This window comes from Choloepus didactylus, chromosome X, assembly GCF_015220235.1.
Source record: "Choloepus didactylus isolate mChoDid1 chromosome X, mChoDid1.pri, whole genome shotgun sequence".
Lineage (NCBI taxonomy): Eukaryota > Metazoa > Chordata > Mammalia > Pilosa > Megalonychidae > Choloepus > Choloepus didactylus.
This window is the reverse complement of record NC_051334.1, coordinates 76,688,749-76,705,865: the sequence shown is the minus strand read 5'-3', so window position 1 is coordinate 76,705,865 and position 17,117 is coordinate 76,688,749. Positions and strand designations below refer to the sequence as shown.

The 17,117-nt window shown below is 38.7% G+C and overlaps 1 pseudogene; it reads left to right on the top strand.

Moving 5' to 3' along the window:
* Positions 1-9,554: 9,554 nt before the first annotated feature.
* LOC119523587 lies at positions 9,555-11,285 on the top strand (annotated as a pseudogene).
* The last annotated feature ends 5,832 nt before the right edge of the window (positions 11,286-17,117 follow it).

Genomic DNA, 17,117 nt, shown 5'->3' with positions numbered 1-17,117 from the left:
AAAGAAATAAAAGGTATATGAATTGGGAAGGGAGAAGTAAAACTTTCCCTGTTTGCAGATGACATGATCCTATATACAGAAAATCCTGAAAAATCCACAGCAAAGTTCCTAGTGCTAATAAAGGAATTCAGCAAAGTGGCTGAATTCAACACCCCAAAATCAGTAGTGTTTATATGCTCTAGCAATGAACAATTAGAAGAAGAAATTAATAAAAATATTTTATTAACAAGAGCAACTAAAAGAATCAAATATCTAGGACTAAATCTAACCAAGGATGTAAAGGGCTTGTACACAAAAAACTAAAAAACACTGCTAAAAGAAATCAAAGAAGACCTAAATAAATGGAAGGATATTCTATGTTCATGGATTGGAAAATTAAATATTGTTAATACTCAATCCTACCCAAAGTAATATATAAATTCAATGCAATCTCGGTCAAAATACCAACAACTTTGCAGAAATGGAAAAGCCAATCATTAAATCTATATGGGGGCAATGGATCCCTAATACTTAAAGCCACCTTGAAAAAGAAGAATGAAGTTGGAGCACTCACTTCCCAATATTAAAACTTATTACAGAAGATAGCAGTGTAGAGAGGAGTGGAAATTAGTAGTCCCCCCAAAGCAACTAATAACCAGGAACAACTAGTAAATGATCTGGAATAACTGCTGGGGGACAAGCATGACATCCACACATCATGCACCAACCTGGATTGGGAGGAATGCCTGAGATTGCAGTGTGGAATTTGTGAGTAGAAGCTGTGGATCCAAGCTGAGAGCCCCCTTCCCCATGGCAGCCTGAATGGCAAAGCCTCACTGTGATAGAGAGCAGCACCCTGTGAACAAACAAATATACCTCAGTCCAGCTCCAACTGGGGTTTTAATTGGCAAAAGTGGACTGATCAATGCAAGCTGCAAATCCCAACAAGCAAACAGAGGCTTTTAGCAGACTCAGCTTGAAGAGCCAGGGGACTTCTCTGTCTCGGGAGGGGGAGCCCAGAGGACCAAGTGCTACCTCGGGCTAATGTGTGAAACTGGGGGCCATGGACTGACCCTGAAAGGGTGTTTTCTTTCCCTTTTTCTCTCTCAACCTGAGCGGCTCAGTGGAGAAACCTTCAGCCATTTTCAGCTTGCAGTGCTCTGAGCCAGACAAGGGTGGAGATAGCAGAGTCAGAGAGGCAAAGAGCCTATTTATATGCAAATGAAAACTCCCTAGGGGGTGTATCTTCCCTGAGAGGAAAAGAAGTGGTGCCCAGATCTACCTGCCTTCCATTCAGAACAAGACCCCAGAGCCTGGAGGAAAACAACCACAGTCCACACCTCTTTACACCAGTCGGGAGTGACAGGCTGACACGTGCCACCTGCTGGGCAGAAAAGCACAGTGGCTTGAGGCCTCACAGGTTGTGTCAGTCCTCTAAGACACATCCTCAGGGAAACCGGATGCTGAATATTTCTTCCTTCTGGGACCTGAGCCTGTTCTGGTCTGGGAAAATGTGATTGGGGTAACCAAGGAAACCAGATGCCTAGACAACAGAAAACTAAAACCTACACTAAGAAAAATGAAGTTATGGCCCAAAGGAACAAACTTATACTTCAATGGAGATACAGGAATTTAAACAACTAATGATAAATCAATTCAAAAAGTTTAGGGAAGATATGGCAAAAGAGATGAAGGCTATAAAGAAAATGCTGGGCATACCTAAGGTAGAAATTTAAAGTTCGAAAAAACAACTGGCAGAATCTATGGATATGAAAGGCACAACACAAGAGATGAAAGACACAATGGAAACATATAACAGCAGATCTCAAGAGGCAGAAGAAAACACTCAGGAACTGGAGAACAAGACACCTGAAAGCCTACACACAAAAGAACAGATAGGGAAAAGATTGGAAAAATATGAGCGGCGTCTCAGGGAATTGAATGATAACATGAAACACATGAATGTACATGTCATGGGTGTCCCAGAAGGAGAAGAGATGGGAAAAGGGGCAGAAGCAATAATAGAGGAAATGATCAATGAAAATTTCCCATCTCTTATGAAAGGCATAAAATTACAGATCCAAGAAGTACAGCATACCCCAAACAGAATAGATCTGAATAGGCCTACACCAAGACACTTAATAATCAGATTATCAAACATCAAAGACAAAAAGAGAATCCTGAAAGCAGCAAGAGAAAAGCAATCCATCACATACAAAGGGAGCTTGATAAGACTATGTGCGGATTCCTCAGCAGAAACCATGGAGGCAAGAAGGAAGCAGTGTGATATATTTAAGATACTGGAAGAGAAAAAGCACCAACCAAGAATCCTATATCTGGCAAAACTGTCCTTCAAATATGAGGGAGAGTTCAAAATATTCTCTGACAAATACACATTGACAGAGTTTGTGAACAAGTTATCTGCTCTCCAGGAAATACTAAAGGGAGCACTACAGACAGATAGGAAAAGACAGGAGTGAGAGGCTTGGAACACAATTTTGGGTGATGGTAGCACAGCAATGTAAGTACACTGAACAAAGATAACTATGGATGTGGTTGAAAGAGGAAGGTTAGGAGCATGTGGGACACAGAAGGAAAGAGGAAAGATAAAGACTGGGACTGTATAACTCAGTGAAACCTAGAGTATTCAACAATTGTGATAAAATGTACAAATATGGTTTTTCATGAGGGAGAACAAATGAATGTCAACGTTGCAAGGTCTTAAAAATAGGGAGGTATTGGGGAAAAATACAATCAATGTAAACTAGAGACTATAATTAACAGAAACATTGTATTATGCTTCCTTTAATGTAACAAAGGCAATATACCAAGGCTAAATGTATATAAGAGAGGGGCATAAGGGAAGGGTATGGGACTCTTGGCATTGGTAATGTTATCTGACTCTTTATTCTACATTAGTTTAATATTATCTTTCCTTTTGTTGCTCCCTAGCAGTCATGTTTTTTTTTCTCTTTCTTTTTTCTTTTTCTTTTGTCTCTCTACCTTCTTTGACTCTTCCTCCTGCTTTGTGGAAGAAATGGAGATGTCCTTATATAGATAGTGGTGAGGGTGGTGAATACATAAATATGTGACTATACAGGGAACCATTGATTGTTTACTTAGGACATAATGTATGATGTGTGAATAAAACTGTCTTTAAAAATGCGTTGATGAAGAAACCTTGAGGGCACTGTATTGAGTAAAATGGGTCAGATACATAAGGACAAATATTGCAGGTTCCCACTGATATGAACTAATTATAATATGTAAACTCATAGACATGAAATATAAGTTCCCAGGATATAGAACAAGGCTAAAGAATGGGGAGCAGTTCCTTATTATGAGCAGAATGTTCAACTAGGTTGAGCTTAAATGTTTGGAAATGAACAGAGGTGATGGTAGCACGTTGTGAGAATGACTCACAGTGCTGAATGGTGCATGAATGGGGTAGAAAAGGGAAGCTCAGAGTCACATATGTCACCAGAAGGAAAGTTGGAGGTTAAAAGAAGGGAATGTATAAAACAGTGAACCTTGTGGTGGGCAATGTCCATGATTAACTATACAAATATTAGAAATCTTTCATGAACTGGAACAAATGTATGAGACTATAACTAGAAGTTAATAATAGAGGGGCATATAGGGAAAAATATACCTATTGCAAACTATATAGTACAGTTAGTAGTATTTTAACATTCTTTCATCAACAGTAACAAATGTACTATCCCAATACTATGAGTCAACAATGGAGAAGGGGTGGTTAGGGATATGGGAGAATTTGAGTTTCCTTTTTTCTGTCTTTATTTCTTTTCTGGAGTAATGAAAATTTTCTAAAAATTGAAAAAAAATTAATTGTGGTGATGGATGCACAGCTCTATGATTGTACCAGGGGCAATTGATTATTGTACACTTTGGATCTTTGGATAATTGTATGGTATGTGAACAATCACAATAAAAAATGCAAAAAAAAAAGCCTTATTACAATGCCAAAAGTATTCAAAACAGCATGGTACTGGCACAAAGACAGACATATAGACCAACAGATTCAAATTGAGAGTTCAGAAATCAACCCTCACATTTATGGCCAACTGTTTTTGACAATGTGGCAAAGACCATTCAATTGGGAAAGAATAGACTCTTAACAAATGGTGCTGGGAAAACTGGATCTCCACTTGTAAAACAGAGAAGCAGGACCCCCTGCCTCACACCATATTCAATAATCAAGTAAAAATAGATCAAAGACCTAAATATAAGAACAAGAACAATCAACCTCCTAAAACAAAATGTAGGGAAGCATGTCCATGATCTTGTGTTAGGCAATGGTATCCTTTTTTTTTTAGTGGCATGTTATTGAGATATATTCACATACCATACAGTCATCCAAAGTGTACAATCATAGTTGCGCATTCATCACCACAATCCATTTTTTGAACATTTTCATTGTTACAAAAAATAAAATAAAAATAAAAGTAAAAAAGAGAACCCCAAAAAATCTCATATTCCTCCCCCCCATTATTCATTTAATTTTTATACCCCTTTTTTCTACTCATCTGTCATAAACTGGATAAAGAGAGTGTGCACCACATGGTTTTCACAATCTCAAGGTCACACCATATAAGCGATATAGTTATATGATCGGCTTCAAGAATCAAGTATACTGGATTGCAGTTCAACAGTTTCAGGTATTTTCTTCTAGCTGTTCTAATACACTACAAACTAAAAAGGGATCTCTGTATAATGCTTAATAATAGCCTCCAGAATGACCTCTTGGCTCCATTTGAAATGTCTCAACCTCTGAAACTTTGTTTCATTTCTCTTCCCCCTTTTGGTCCAGAAGGCTTTCTCAATCCTAGGATGCCCTGTCCAGGTTCATCCCTGGGAATCATGTCACATGTTGCCAGGGAGATTTACACACCTGGGAGTCCTGTCCCACATGGGGGAAGAGCAGGGAGTTTACCTGCAGTGTTGGCATGGAAAGAGAGGCCACGTCTAGCAACAAAAGAGGTTCTCTGGGGGTGACTCTTAGGCAAAATTATAAATAGGCTTAGCCTCTCCTTTGCAGTAATAAGCTTCATAAGGACAAGCCCCAAGATCGAGGGCTTGGCTTACTAAACTGGTAGTCTAAACTGCTTGCAAGAATATTAGCAATTCCCCAGATAGGGAAATTTAATAGTTCCAGATTTTTCCTCAGTCCCTTAAGGGGGCTTTGCAAATACTTGTTATTCTCTGCACAAATTACTCTGGGATGTATCAGGGTTTCATGCTAACTTGTAAAAACCAACCAGATCTCATCCCCTCTTCAAGGATCCATGTAATTATGGTGTTTGAATAAACTGACCATGCAAGTTAAATTATATATATAGTATGCTACAGAAAATATAGGTTTTCCACCAAATAAGCATCTCTTCATTTGGTCTCACATAGAAGCCGAAGTTTTAAAATACAGTCAATATCATCCTTTCCCTTTAGTCTGGTTTACCTTAGTCCTAACCAATACCATTTCATTCATATTTCTAATTGAAGTCTGATCTCTTTTTCAGCTTCTTTAACAGTCGCTGTATGGGGTAATGCTGACATTCATAGCTGCCAAACTCTAGCTCTGAGTCTCAGGTGTCACACAGATACCAAAGTTCCAGGGACTGACCAGGTTATGCACAAACAGCTCAACCTCTCAGAATATAGAAATAATCATTACAACTCAGGAATAGGTGTGACTGCTATAAGAGCTTACAATCTAGGAACTTTTACAGTAAGCCTTCCCCTGATAACCTATGCTCTCAGATTCAATCTCAGAGTTTGCACATTATAGTTAGTCCATACTACTGAGGTGTTAAAATGTTTGTCTTTTCAATTCTGGCTTGTTTCACTCAACATACTGTCCTCAAGGTCCATTCACCTAGTTGCATACCTCACAATTTCATTCCTTCTTGTCACTGCTCAGTATTCCATTGTATGTATACACCACACTTCACCATTCCATTTATCAGTCAGTGTACCCTTAGGCTACCTCCATCCACTGCGAATCATGAATCCTGCCACCATAAACACCAGTGTGCAATATCTGTTAATGTCCCTGCTCTCAGTTCTTCTGGGTATATACCCAATAACAGGGTTTCAGGACCATATGGCAACCCCATAGTTAGCTTCCTGTGGAACCACCACACTGCCCTCCAAATGGGCTGCACCATTCTACTTCCCCAGTAAGAGTGATTAGGTACATCCCTCTCTCCACATTTTCTCCAGCACTTGTATCCCTCTGTTTATTTTTTAAATAGTTTTATTCACACACCTTACAATACATCCAAAGTAAACAATCAATGATTCCTGGTATAATCACTTAATTATGCATTCACCACCACAATCTATATGAGGACATTTCCATTTCTTCACAAAGAAAGAGGAAGAGGAGAAAAAAATGAAAAATAAAAATAAAATACAATGTAAAGGTCAGACAACAACAACACCAAGAATCCCATATCAATCCCTTATGTCCCCCTCTTATAGACATTTAGCTTTCATATATTGCCTTTGTTACAATTAATGGAAGCATCTTACAATGTTTCCTTTAACTACAGACTCTAGTTTGCATTGATTGCATTTTTCCCCTATACCATCCCATTTTCAACACCTTGCAATGTTGACAATCATTTGTTCTCCTTCATTTAAAAGCATTCTTGTATTTGTACATATAATCACCATCATTGACTCTCTAGGTTTCACTAAGTTATATAATCCCAGTCTTTATCTTCTATCTTTCCTTCTGGTGTCCTACATGCCCCTAGCCTTCCTCTTTCAACAGTAACAAAGTACTCTTTGTTCAGAGTACTTATAATATTGTGCTACCATCACACAGTATTATGCTATCCATTTCTGGATCTATACAATCAATCCTGTTGAACCTTATGAATTCCTTCAGCATCAGATGCCCAATCTCTAACATCTTTCTATCTCGTGACAACCTGTGTTCTCAGCTTTAACTCTCAAATTTCACTTATCAGTGTTAGTTCATATTGGTGAGTCCATACAGTATCCGTCCTTTTGTTTCTTGCTAATTTCACTCAATGTAATGTCTACTGTCTAGCATTTTGTCTTTTCAATTTTATATGTCATATTTTATGTTTATTTTTTCTCTGTCTTTTTACTCTTACCGATAGTCTTCATTTCTACACTCTTCTCCAAACTTCTCTCTCCTGTCTTTTCCTATCTGCCTGTAGTGCTCCCTTTAGTATTTCTTGTAGAGCAGGTATCTTGTTCACAAGCTCTCTCAGTGTCTGTTTGTCTGAAAATATTTTAAACTCTCCCTCATTTTTGAAGGACATTTTTTCTGGATATAGAATTCTTGGTTGGAAGCTTTTTTCTTTCAGTATCTTAAATATATCATACCACTGTCTTCTTGCCTCCATGGTTTCTACTGAGAAATCCACATGTAGTCTTATTGGGCTCCCCTTGTATGTGATGGATTCTTTTGCTGCTTTCAGAATTCTCTCTTTGTCTTGGACTTTTGATAATTTGATTAAGTGTCTTGGAGTAGGTCTATTTGGATCTTTTTTTTTTTTTTTTTTTTGGACTGGGGGTACACTGTACTTCTTGGATCTGTAATTTTATGTCTTTATTTCCTCCATTATTGTTTATGCCCCTTTTCCCTTCTCTTCTCCTTCTGGGACACCCATGACATATATTTGTGTACTTCATGTAGTCATTCAGTTCCTTGAGACCCTGTTCATACTTTTCCATTCTTTTCACTATTATTTTGTGTGTAGGATTTCAGATGTCCTGACCTCTAGTTTATGAATCCTTTATTCTGCCTCTTCCAATATGCTATTGTATGTCTCCATTGTGTTTTTCATCTCTTCTGTCATGCCTTTCACTCCCATAAGTTCTGCCAATTGTTTTTTCAGACTTTCAAGTTCTTCCTTATGTTCACCCAGTGTCTTCTTTATATCCTTCATCTCTTTTGTCATATCTTCCCTGAACTTGTTGATTTGATTTTTGAATTGATCTAGAATATTTGTTTGAAGATCTTTAATTAGTTGTTTCAACTCCTGCATATCATTTGAAGTGTAAGTTTATTCCTTTGAGCCATATCTTCATTTTTCCTAGTGTGATTAATAATTTTTTATTGTCTGAACATCTGGTTTCCTTGATTACCCCATTCAGATTTTTAAAGACCAGATGGGCCCAGGTCTCAGGAGGAGGCATAATCAATATCAGGTTTCCCTGAAGGTGAGACCCAGAAGATTGTCTGACTTTCCTGTAAGGCCTCTAGATGCTGTGCTTTTCCTATCCTGCCCAGCAGGTGGCACTTGTCAGCCCACAGCTCCCCTCCAACATGAAGAGGTGTGGTGCCTTTAATTCTCAGCAGTCCCTCTCCCTGCCAGGGCGGAGGGTGTCAGAAGCCAAGCTTAAGCTATTTCTAGTTTTTTTCCCCCAGGCCTAAGGGTCTAAGTTTTCTGAGGGAGGGCAGCCACTTGAGCTGGGCCCCGCTGCCCCCCCGCCCTTTTCTTAGAGAACATAAGCCCTTTAGGGATTTATCTCCTATACTTGACTTCTTCCTTTGACTCACTGACTATCTTAACTCCACCCTTGCCTGGGTCAGTGCTGACAATTGAATATGCCTGAGACTTTCTCTAATGAGAAGGGGGAAAAAAGGAGAAAAAAAAGAAATCCCCTTTTGGGGGCCAGTCCACAGCCACCCAGTTCACCAGTCAAGAACCGGAGTTGGTACCTAGTTCTATGTGCCCCTTTTCTTGGGACACAGCCCTTTTTCAGTATTCTGAGCTCAGCCTTCTCCAAAAGCCTTCAATTTTATTTATTTATGTATTTTTTTTCCTTCAGTCCCACCACATCTCTGCCAAGAGGAACCTCCGGTTTCCTTTCCCTTATGCTCTGGGTTTATTTGTGCTCATAGCTTATATTCAGTAGTCTAAATTTGTTAATTAAAACCACAATTGGAGCTTTGTTGAGCTACCTTCCTTTGTTCCTAGTAGACTGCTTTTTCCCCCAGGGAAGTGTTCCAACTCAGCCTGCCATGCCAGTTGGGGAGGGGCACCAGCTCTGCAGTTTGGGGAGCTTTACTTACAGTTCTATACTGCAATCTCAGCTGTTCTACCCATTCCAGACTGGTGTACAATGTGTGTCCATTCACAGAAGTCCCTGAAACAGTTGTTCCATATTATTTACTAGTTGTTCCTGGCTGTTTGCTAGTTGATCTACGGGACTAACTAAATTCCACACTTCCCTATGCCACCATCTTGCCCTGCTTCAGGCAGTGGTTTCTTATACTTTACACACAAAGCACAAGCAAAAAAAAGAAAAAATAGATAAAGGAGACCTCATCAAAATTAAAAACTTTTGTGCCTCCAAGGACTTCATCATAAAAGTAAAACAACAATGTACACAACGGGAGAAAATATTTAGAAACCACATGTCTGATAAAGGTTTAATATCTAAAATATATAAAGAAATCCTTCAACTTAAGAAAAAAAAATACATACAACCCAATTTAAAAATGGGTAAAATTCTTGAATGGACATCTCTCCAAAGAAGATAAATAGATTGTGAGAAATCATTTAAAAAGATGCTTGGCTGGTCCCCTCAGAGAGTGCTAGCTGTGGCCAGCACCTTGGGCTCTCCCCCTTGACTTTCACCTTCCTGTACAGGGAGCCTGGTGGGTCCAGGACTCCTGTCCATACTATTGCAGGCACTGGCATGTGGCTGTGGGAGGAGCAGGGGGGCCTCCTGGGGCCCTTCTCCTTCCTGCTGCTGCTGATGTTGGTGTTGATGCACAGCCCCTTCAATGCCTTCCTCCTCATAGGCAGCTTATACATCCTTCTATGCTTCTTCAGCTTTGAGCTGGTGCCCTCCCACTGGGCCCTGCAGGTGCTGAAGCCCCAGGGTTGCATCTCCACCATTGCGCACCATGGCGGCAGCCACGACATGCCCGAGAACACCCTGGCAGCCATTTGGAAGCTAAGAATGGAGCAACAGACATGGAGCTGGACATTGAGTTTACTTCTGATGGGATTCCTGTCTTAATGCATGATAGCAAAGTAGACAGGATGACTGATGGGACTGGTCCGGTGTGAGCTGACATTTGAACAAATTAGGAAACTTAATCCTGCAGCTAATCACAGGTTAAGGAATGATTTCCCTGATGAAAAGATCCCCACCCTGAGGGAAGCCATTGCAGAGTGCCTAAACCATAACCTCACAATCTTCTTTGATGTTGAAGGCCATGTAAATATGGCTACTGCTGCTCCAAAGAAAACTTATATGGAGTTTCCTCAACTGTATTATAATAGTATCGCCTGCTCTTTCTTACCAGAAGTTATCTATAAGATGAGACAAGCAGATCAGAATGTAGTAACAGCTTTAACTCATCCACCTTGGAGCCTCAGCCACCCAGGAGATGGGAAACCAAGCTATGATCATTTCTGGAAGAAGTCCATGTTTGTGATAATGGACCTTATGCTCAATAGGTGCATGCATAATATCTTGTGGTACTTATGTGGAATTTCAGCTTTCCTCATGAAAAAGGATTTTGTGTCCCTGGCCTACTTGAAGAAGTGGTCAGCTAAAGGAATTCAGGTCATTGCTTGGACCGTCAGTACCTTTGAAGAAAAAAGTTACTACAAACCGCATCTTGGTTCCAGCTATATTGCTGACAGCGTGTTTGAAGACTGCACATCTCAGTTCTAAACTCTTGCCCCATGGAGGAAACGTGGATTTAGAAACTACCTGCCAGGCTCATGCAGGGATATTGAAGTAACCTGTATGCTAGTCTAAGTCCTGGGGGACCAGGTGGCTCTCACAGCAGTGGTTTGTAAATGCATTTTTTTACCTGAACCAGAGACAAACCCAGTCCTTGGAATACCTGAGTTCAACACCCTTGCTCTTGGAAAATCTGGATCTGAGGAAAGGCACAACAGCTCCTGCCTCAACCTAGCTGAAGTGCACACTGAGACTCAGTGAGGACAAGCACAGATTGAGCTGTGCAATATGAGGATGCAGATGCAAATGCATGGGAAATGCATGATTGCTCCAAGTTGACCTTTCAAAACTTGCCACACTTACAAGTACTTATTTTAAATAATTTTTATTCAACTATATTAACAATGTACTGTAGACATCAAACTTGTGGCCATACTAATAAAATCATTAAAAAGAAAAAAAAAGATACTCAACATCATTAGCTATCAGGGAAATTCAGATCAAAACCACGAGATACCATTTCACACCCATTAGTATTGCTGCTATTTAAAAATCGAAAATAACAAGTGTTGGAGAGGATGTGGTAAAATAAGAGCACTCATTCACTGCTCATGTCAATGTATCATGGTCCAGCCACTGTGGAAGACAGTTTGATAGTTCCTCAGAAAGCTCAGTATAGAGCAACAGTATGACCTGGCGATCCCACTACTAGGTAAATACCCAAAAGAATTGAAATCATGGTCTCAAATAGATATTAGCACACCAATATTCATAGCAGCATTTTTCACAATTGCTAAAATATGGAAGCAACTCAAGTGTCCATCAACCTATAAATGGATAAATAAAATGTGGAATATACATACAATGGGATATTATTCAACCATAAAAAGGAATGAAGTCCTGATACATGCAACAATATGGATGAACCTTGAAGAGATTATGTTGAGTGAAATAAGCCAGACACAAAAAGACAAATATTGTATGGGTCTCATTGATTTTAAATAATTATAATAAGCAAACTCAGAGAGTCAAAATCTAGAATACAGTGTACCAGAGTGGAGTGGGTATAGGGAATGGGAAGTTAAGGCTTAAAATGTTCAGCATTCCTATTTGGAATCATGGAAATGTTTGGTAATGGATGGTGGTGATGGTAGCACAACATGGGGAATGTAATTAAAAGCACTGGTGTATATGTATATATGATTAAAAGGTGAAATGTTAGGTTGTATATATGGCAACAGAATTAAAAAGTTTTTAAATTCCATGGAAATACAATACACAAACAGTGAAGCCTCAATTAACCATGAACTATAGTTAATACCACAATTATAAAAATGTGCTATCCTCAATTGTAACAAATGTTCCACACCAATGCATGGTGTTAAAATAGGGTGATATATGGAAATCCTGTATTTTATGCATTATTGTTTTATAAACCCACATCTCTAATAAAGGAAAAATCCATCCTGATTCAGTTAGCCACACTTTAACTAAAAATAACATCTTCAAAAGGTCCTATTTACCATGGGTTCACACCCACATGAATGGATTAAGATTAAGAACATATTTTGCTTGGGTCAACGTGCCATGGTGACCTTTTGAGATTTACTTTTTATCACTCAGCATAATTACCTTGAGATCCATCCAAATTGTTTCATGTATCAATAATTCATACCTTTTTATTGCTGAATAGTATTCTATAGAATAGATGTACCATAGTTTAACTGTTTACCCATTGAATGACATTTGGGTTGTTTCCAATTTTTGACTGTTGCAAATAAACATTTATGTACACTTTTTGTTTGGATGTAAGTTTTCATATCTCTGTGATCATTGCCCAGGAGTGTGATTGCTGGATCATATAGTAAGGGTGGTAAGCATGTGTGTTTTTAAGAAATGGCCACTTGTGTTTTCTTTGATTGATATTCACACATTATATCTTTTTTCATCCTTTTCCTTTCAACCTCCCTTGTCAACCTCCCAAATAAAATGATATTATATTTGAAGTGAGTTTCTTGTGGACAGACTATAGTTTGATCATGTTTTTAAATCTATTCTGCCAATTTCTGTCTCTTAAGTGGTGTATTTAGGCCATTTGTGTTTAATGTAATCATTGATATGTTAGGGCTTAAGTCTGTCAATTTATTGTTTGTTTTCTGTTTGTTCCCTCTATTTCTCATTCTTTTGTTTCTTCCTCCTGCTTTTCTATGGGTTACTTGAACATTTTTTAGGATTCTGTCTTGATTTATCTGTAGTTTTGGGATGAATCTCTTTGTGTGTATTAGATTATACAATTGTAACTTTTTCCTCTATATACATTGAGAACTACATAGAGCAGCATTATAGTTCTTGTTTCATCAGTAAAACATAATTTAGAAAATTCAAGATAAGGAAATTCTGTTGCATTTACCCATATTTTTATTCCTTCTCTTGTTATTTCTTCCTTCCTGATGCTCCAATATTACTGCTCTTATCATTTATTTTATGTTAAGAGAATTTCCTTTGGCCATTCTTTTAGAGTAGGTATGCTAATGGAAAATCCTGTTTTCTTTTCCTTATCTGAAAATGTCTTGATTTCCTGAAGGATATTCTCACAGTGTATAGTATTCCAGATTGACAGCTCTTTTCTTTCAGCACTTGAAAAATATTGTGCTACTTCATTCTGGCTTCCATAATGTCTGCTGAAAAATCCACTGTCATTTGAATCATTGTTCCCATATAGGTAATGCATCATTTCTTTCTAGATGCTGTCAAGATTTTTCCTTTGTCGCTAGCTTTCAGATATTTGACTATGATGTGTCTTGGCATGTATTTCTCTGGATTTATCCTGTTTGTCATTCATTCACCTCACTGAACCTATAGGTTTTGTCTTTCACCAAATTTAGGGAAACTTCAGCCATTATTTCTTTGAATATTTTTTTCAGCTCCACTTTCCTTCTCTTCTACTTCTGGAACTCAGATGACACAAATACTTGATCTTTTGTTCTTGTCCCACAAGACCAGTTCTGTTCATTTTTTTCAGTCCATTTTTTCTCTGCTGTTCAGATTGTGTAATTTATATTGTTCTATTTTGAAGTTAACTTACTCTTTTCTCTGTCATCTCCATTCTTCTATTTAGTCCATCCAGTAATTTTTTTTATTTTGATTATTATATTTTTCAGATTTAAAATTTCCATTTGATTCTTCTTCGTATTTTCTGTCTTTGCTGAGACTTTCTATTTTTTTCATTTGTTTCTCACATGCTTGTAATTGCTGACTGAAATATTTTTATGATTGCTTCCCTGAAATTCTTATCAGATAATTCTAACATCTGCGTCATCTTGGGTTAGCATCTGTTAATTGTCTTTTCTCGTGCAAGTTGAGATTTTCCTGGTTCTTGGTATGATGAGTTGAAATGCTATTGAAACAGGCATTTTGGATCCTATGTTATAAGACTCTGGCAACTCTGAACTCTGTCCTCTGACTCCTCAGTCTAATAGGCCTGTGGTTTTTGCTTGTGCTCTATTACACACCACATAAAATACATATAAATGTGACACATAGCTAACATTTCACAGAACATGAAGCTGCATTTTTTAAAGTCTATCCCAGACAACACAAAGATCTCTCCATTCCAGTGGTTCTTAATCTTTTGGGTGGTCATGGAACCCTTTGAGAATCTGATGGCCCCTCCTCCCAGATAAGTGCTTATATACACACAATTTTGGGTGCAATTTCAGAGCATCTAGCAATTTCCTAAAACCATCAATGGGTCTTTTGGTTAAAGCAAACAAACAAAAACCTGCTCTAAAGAACCAAAATACATCTTAGAAAAGCAAAGGAACTTATTAATGCTTCAATTATTGTGTTTTCCAAATCCTCCAGTACACTAACACCTATATCTGACCATTCTATTTCTTTCACAAGAAGAAAGAATTGTTTCTCTTTTGGTTTATAGCAGGGTTTCTCAACCTTGACACTGTTGACATTCCAGGAGGGATAAAGCCTTGTTGTTGCAGGGCTGTCCTATGCATTGTAGGATGTTGAGTAGCATCTCTGTCCTCTACCCACTAGCTGCCAGTAGTATGCCCCTTCCCTCAATTGTGACAACCACAAACATCTCCAGACATTACCAAATGTTCCCTGGGGGTCAAAAGCACCTCCTGTTGAGAACCATTGGCTTATAGTAATTACAATTGCCACTCTTAAGTCACTCACAAGGCCTAAAGGCATAATAACCAGTCTTTCTAAAAGTATAACCTTTTCTTGCTTGAGTAAGGTCTCCTACAATACTGTTCAACTGGATTGAGCAAGATGGAGTCATCTCAACCGTTAAACTACCAGCTGAAGTTGTAACGTCTTTTGATACCTCAGAGACCAAAAATAAATTTCATGGGGTTCCCCCCTTTATTGATTCAATCATTGATTTATTGAGTCATTCATTCATTCAACAAATATTTATTAAATACCAACAATGTGACAGGCACTGTATCAGGAACTGGGACTTCAATGGTGAACATATAGATTTGCTCCCTACCTCATGGAACTTACAATCCAGTGAGGAAGGTAGAAAATTTAACAAGTAAAAAATAAATAAAAATATACCGTGATGAGTCCTATGAAGGACACACACAGAGTACTGAGACAGAAACTAACAAAGGGATTTAAGCAGGGTCACTAGGAAAAACCTCTCTAAAGATGTGACATTTAAGTCTAGAACCTGAAGAATGAGAGTCAACCAGGTTAAAAAAAAAGCAAACAAACAAAAAAAGCTAGAGGACACATGTTCTAAGTGGAGAAGTCAATCCAAAGACCCTGAGGTAAGAAAGAGCTTGGTGTATTCTGGGTACTAAAAGAAGGCCACTGTGACTAGAGCTAGTGAGTGAGGGGTAAGTGGTATGAGATGGAATAGGCAGGGACCAGATCCTGCAGGGCCCTTTTGGTCAAGGCAAGGAATTGGATCTCATTCTTAATGTAGTGAGAAGCCAGTGAAGATTTTTAACAATAGAGTACCATGATTTGAAATATGTTTTATAATCATTCTGACTGTTGTATGGAATAGAGGATGGGAAGCAGACATCAGGAATGGAAGTATGGAGACCAGTTAGAAGGCTGATTTCAATTGAGAGATGATGGTAGTGGTAGTGGAGATGGAGAGAAAGATACATTTTAGAGATAGAATTAATAGAACATGCTAATGAATTAGATGTAGAGAATGAGGGAAAGGGAATAATCAAGGATTCTGACTTGAACAATTAGATGGACAATGGTGTGATTTGTTGAAATGGGAAAGATTTATTAAGCTGGGTGTACTGAGTGCTGAGGGTACAACAAAGAAAAAGACATGCCCCTTTGCTCCAAAAGCTTGCAGTCTAGCAGGGGAGACAGACATATAAACAGACAATTTCACTGGGCTATGTTAAGTGCTAAGTTAGAAGTATACACAGAGTCTGTAAAGTCACAGAAGAAGGCCAGTTATCTGATGGGGGCAGGAAGTGGGAGATGATGTATGAGCTGAGGACTGAGACAACTATCAGCCAGGCACATAAGAATGTAAAAGCATAGGAGGTTAAGGAAACAGCAATAGAAAGGCACAGAGCCATGAAACAGCATGATGTGTTTAGGGAATTGTAAGCAATGCAATATTACTAGAACATGGACTTGAAGGTAGAGAATAGTAGAAGATGAGACTAGAGATATAATCATGAAAATAGCTAGCAATTATTGAGCACCCACTATATGCCAGGCACTGTTCTGGGTGTTCTACATGGGTATCTTATTTAATCCTCACAATTACAATACAGATATGGAAACTGAGATAGAGATTGAGTACTGTGCTGGTTTGGATGTATTATGTCCCCCAAATAGCCATTATCTTTGATGTAGTCTTGTGTGGGCAGGAAACATATTGGTGTTGATTGGGTAGGAGACTTTTGATTGGATGTTTCTGTGGAGATGTGATCACTCAACTGTGGGTGAGATCTTTCATTGGATAATTTCCATGGAGGTGTGGCTCCACGCACTCAGCATGGGCCTTGATTAGTTTATTGGAGCACTATATAAGCTCAGACAGAAGGAGCAAGCTTGCTACAGCCAAGAAGGACACTTTGAAGAATGCACAGAAGCTGAGAGAGGACCTGCAGATGAGAGACAGTTTGAAGATGGCCATTGAAAGCAGACTCTTGCTCCGGAGAAGCTAAGAGAGGACAAATGCCCCAAAAGCAACTGAGAGTGACATTTTGAAAAGGAGCTTTGGCCTAGAGAGGAACGTGCTGGGAGAAAGCCATTTTGAAACCAGAACTCTGGAGCAGATGCCAGCCACATGCCTTCCCAGCTAACAGAGGTTTTCTGGACACCATTGGCCATTCTCCAGTGAAGGTACCCAATTGTTGATGACTTACCTTGGACACTTTATGGCCTTAAGACTGTAACTTTGTAACCAAATAAACCCC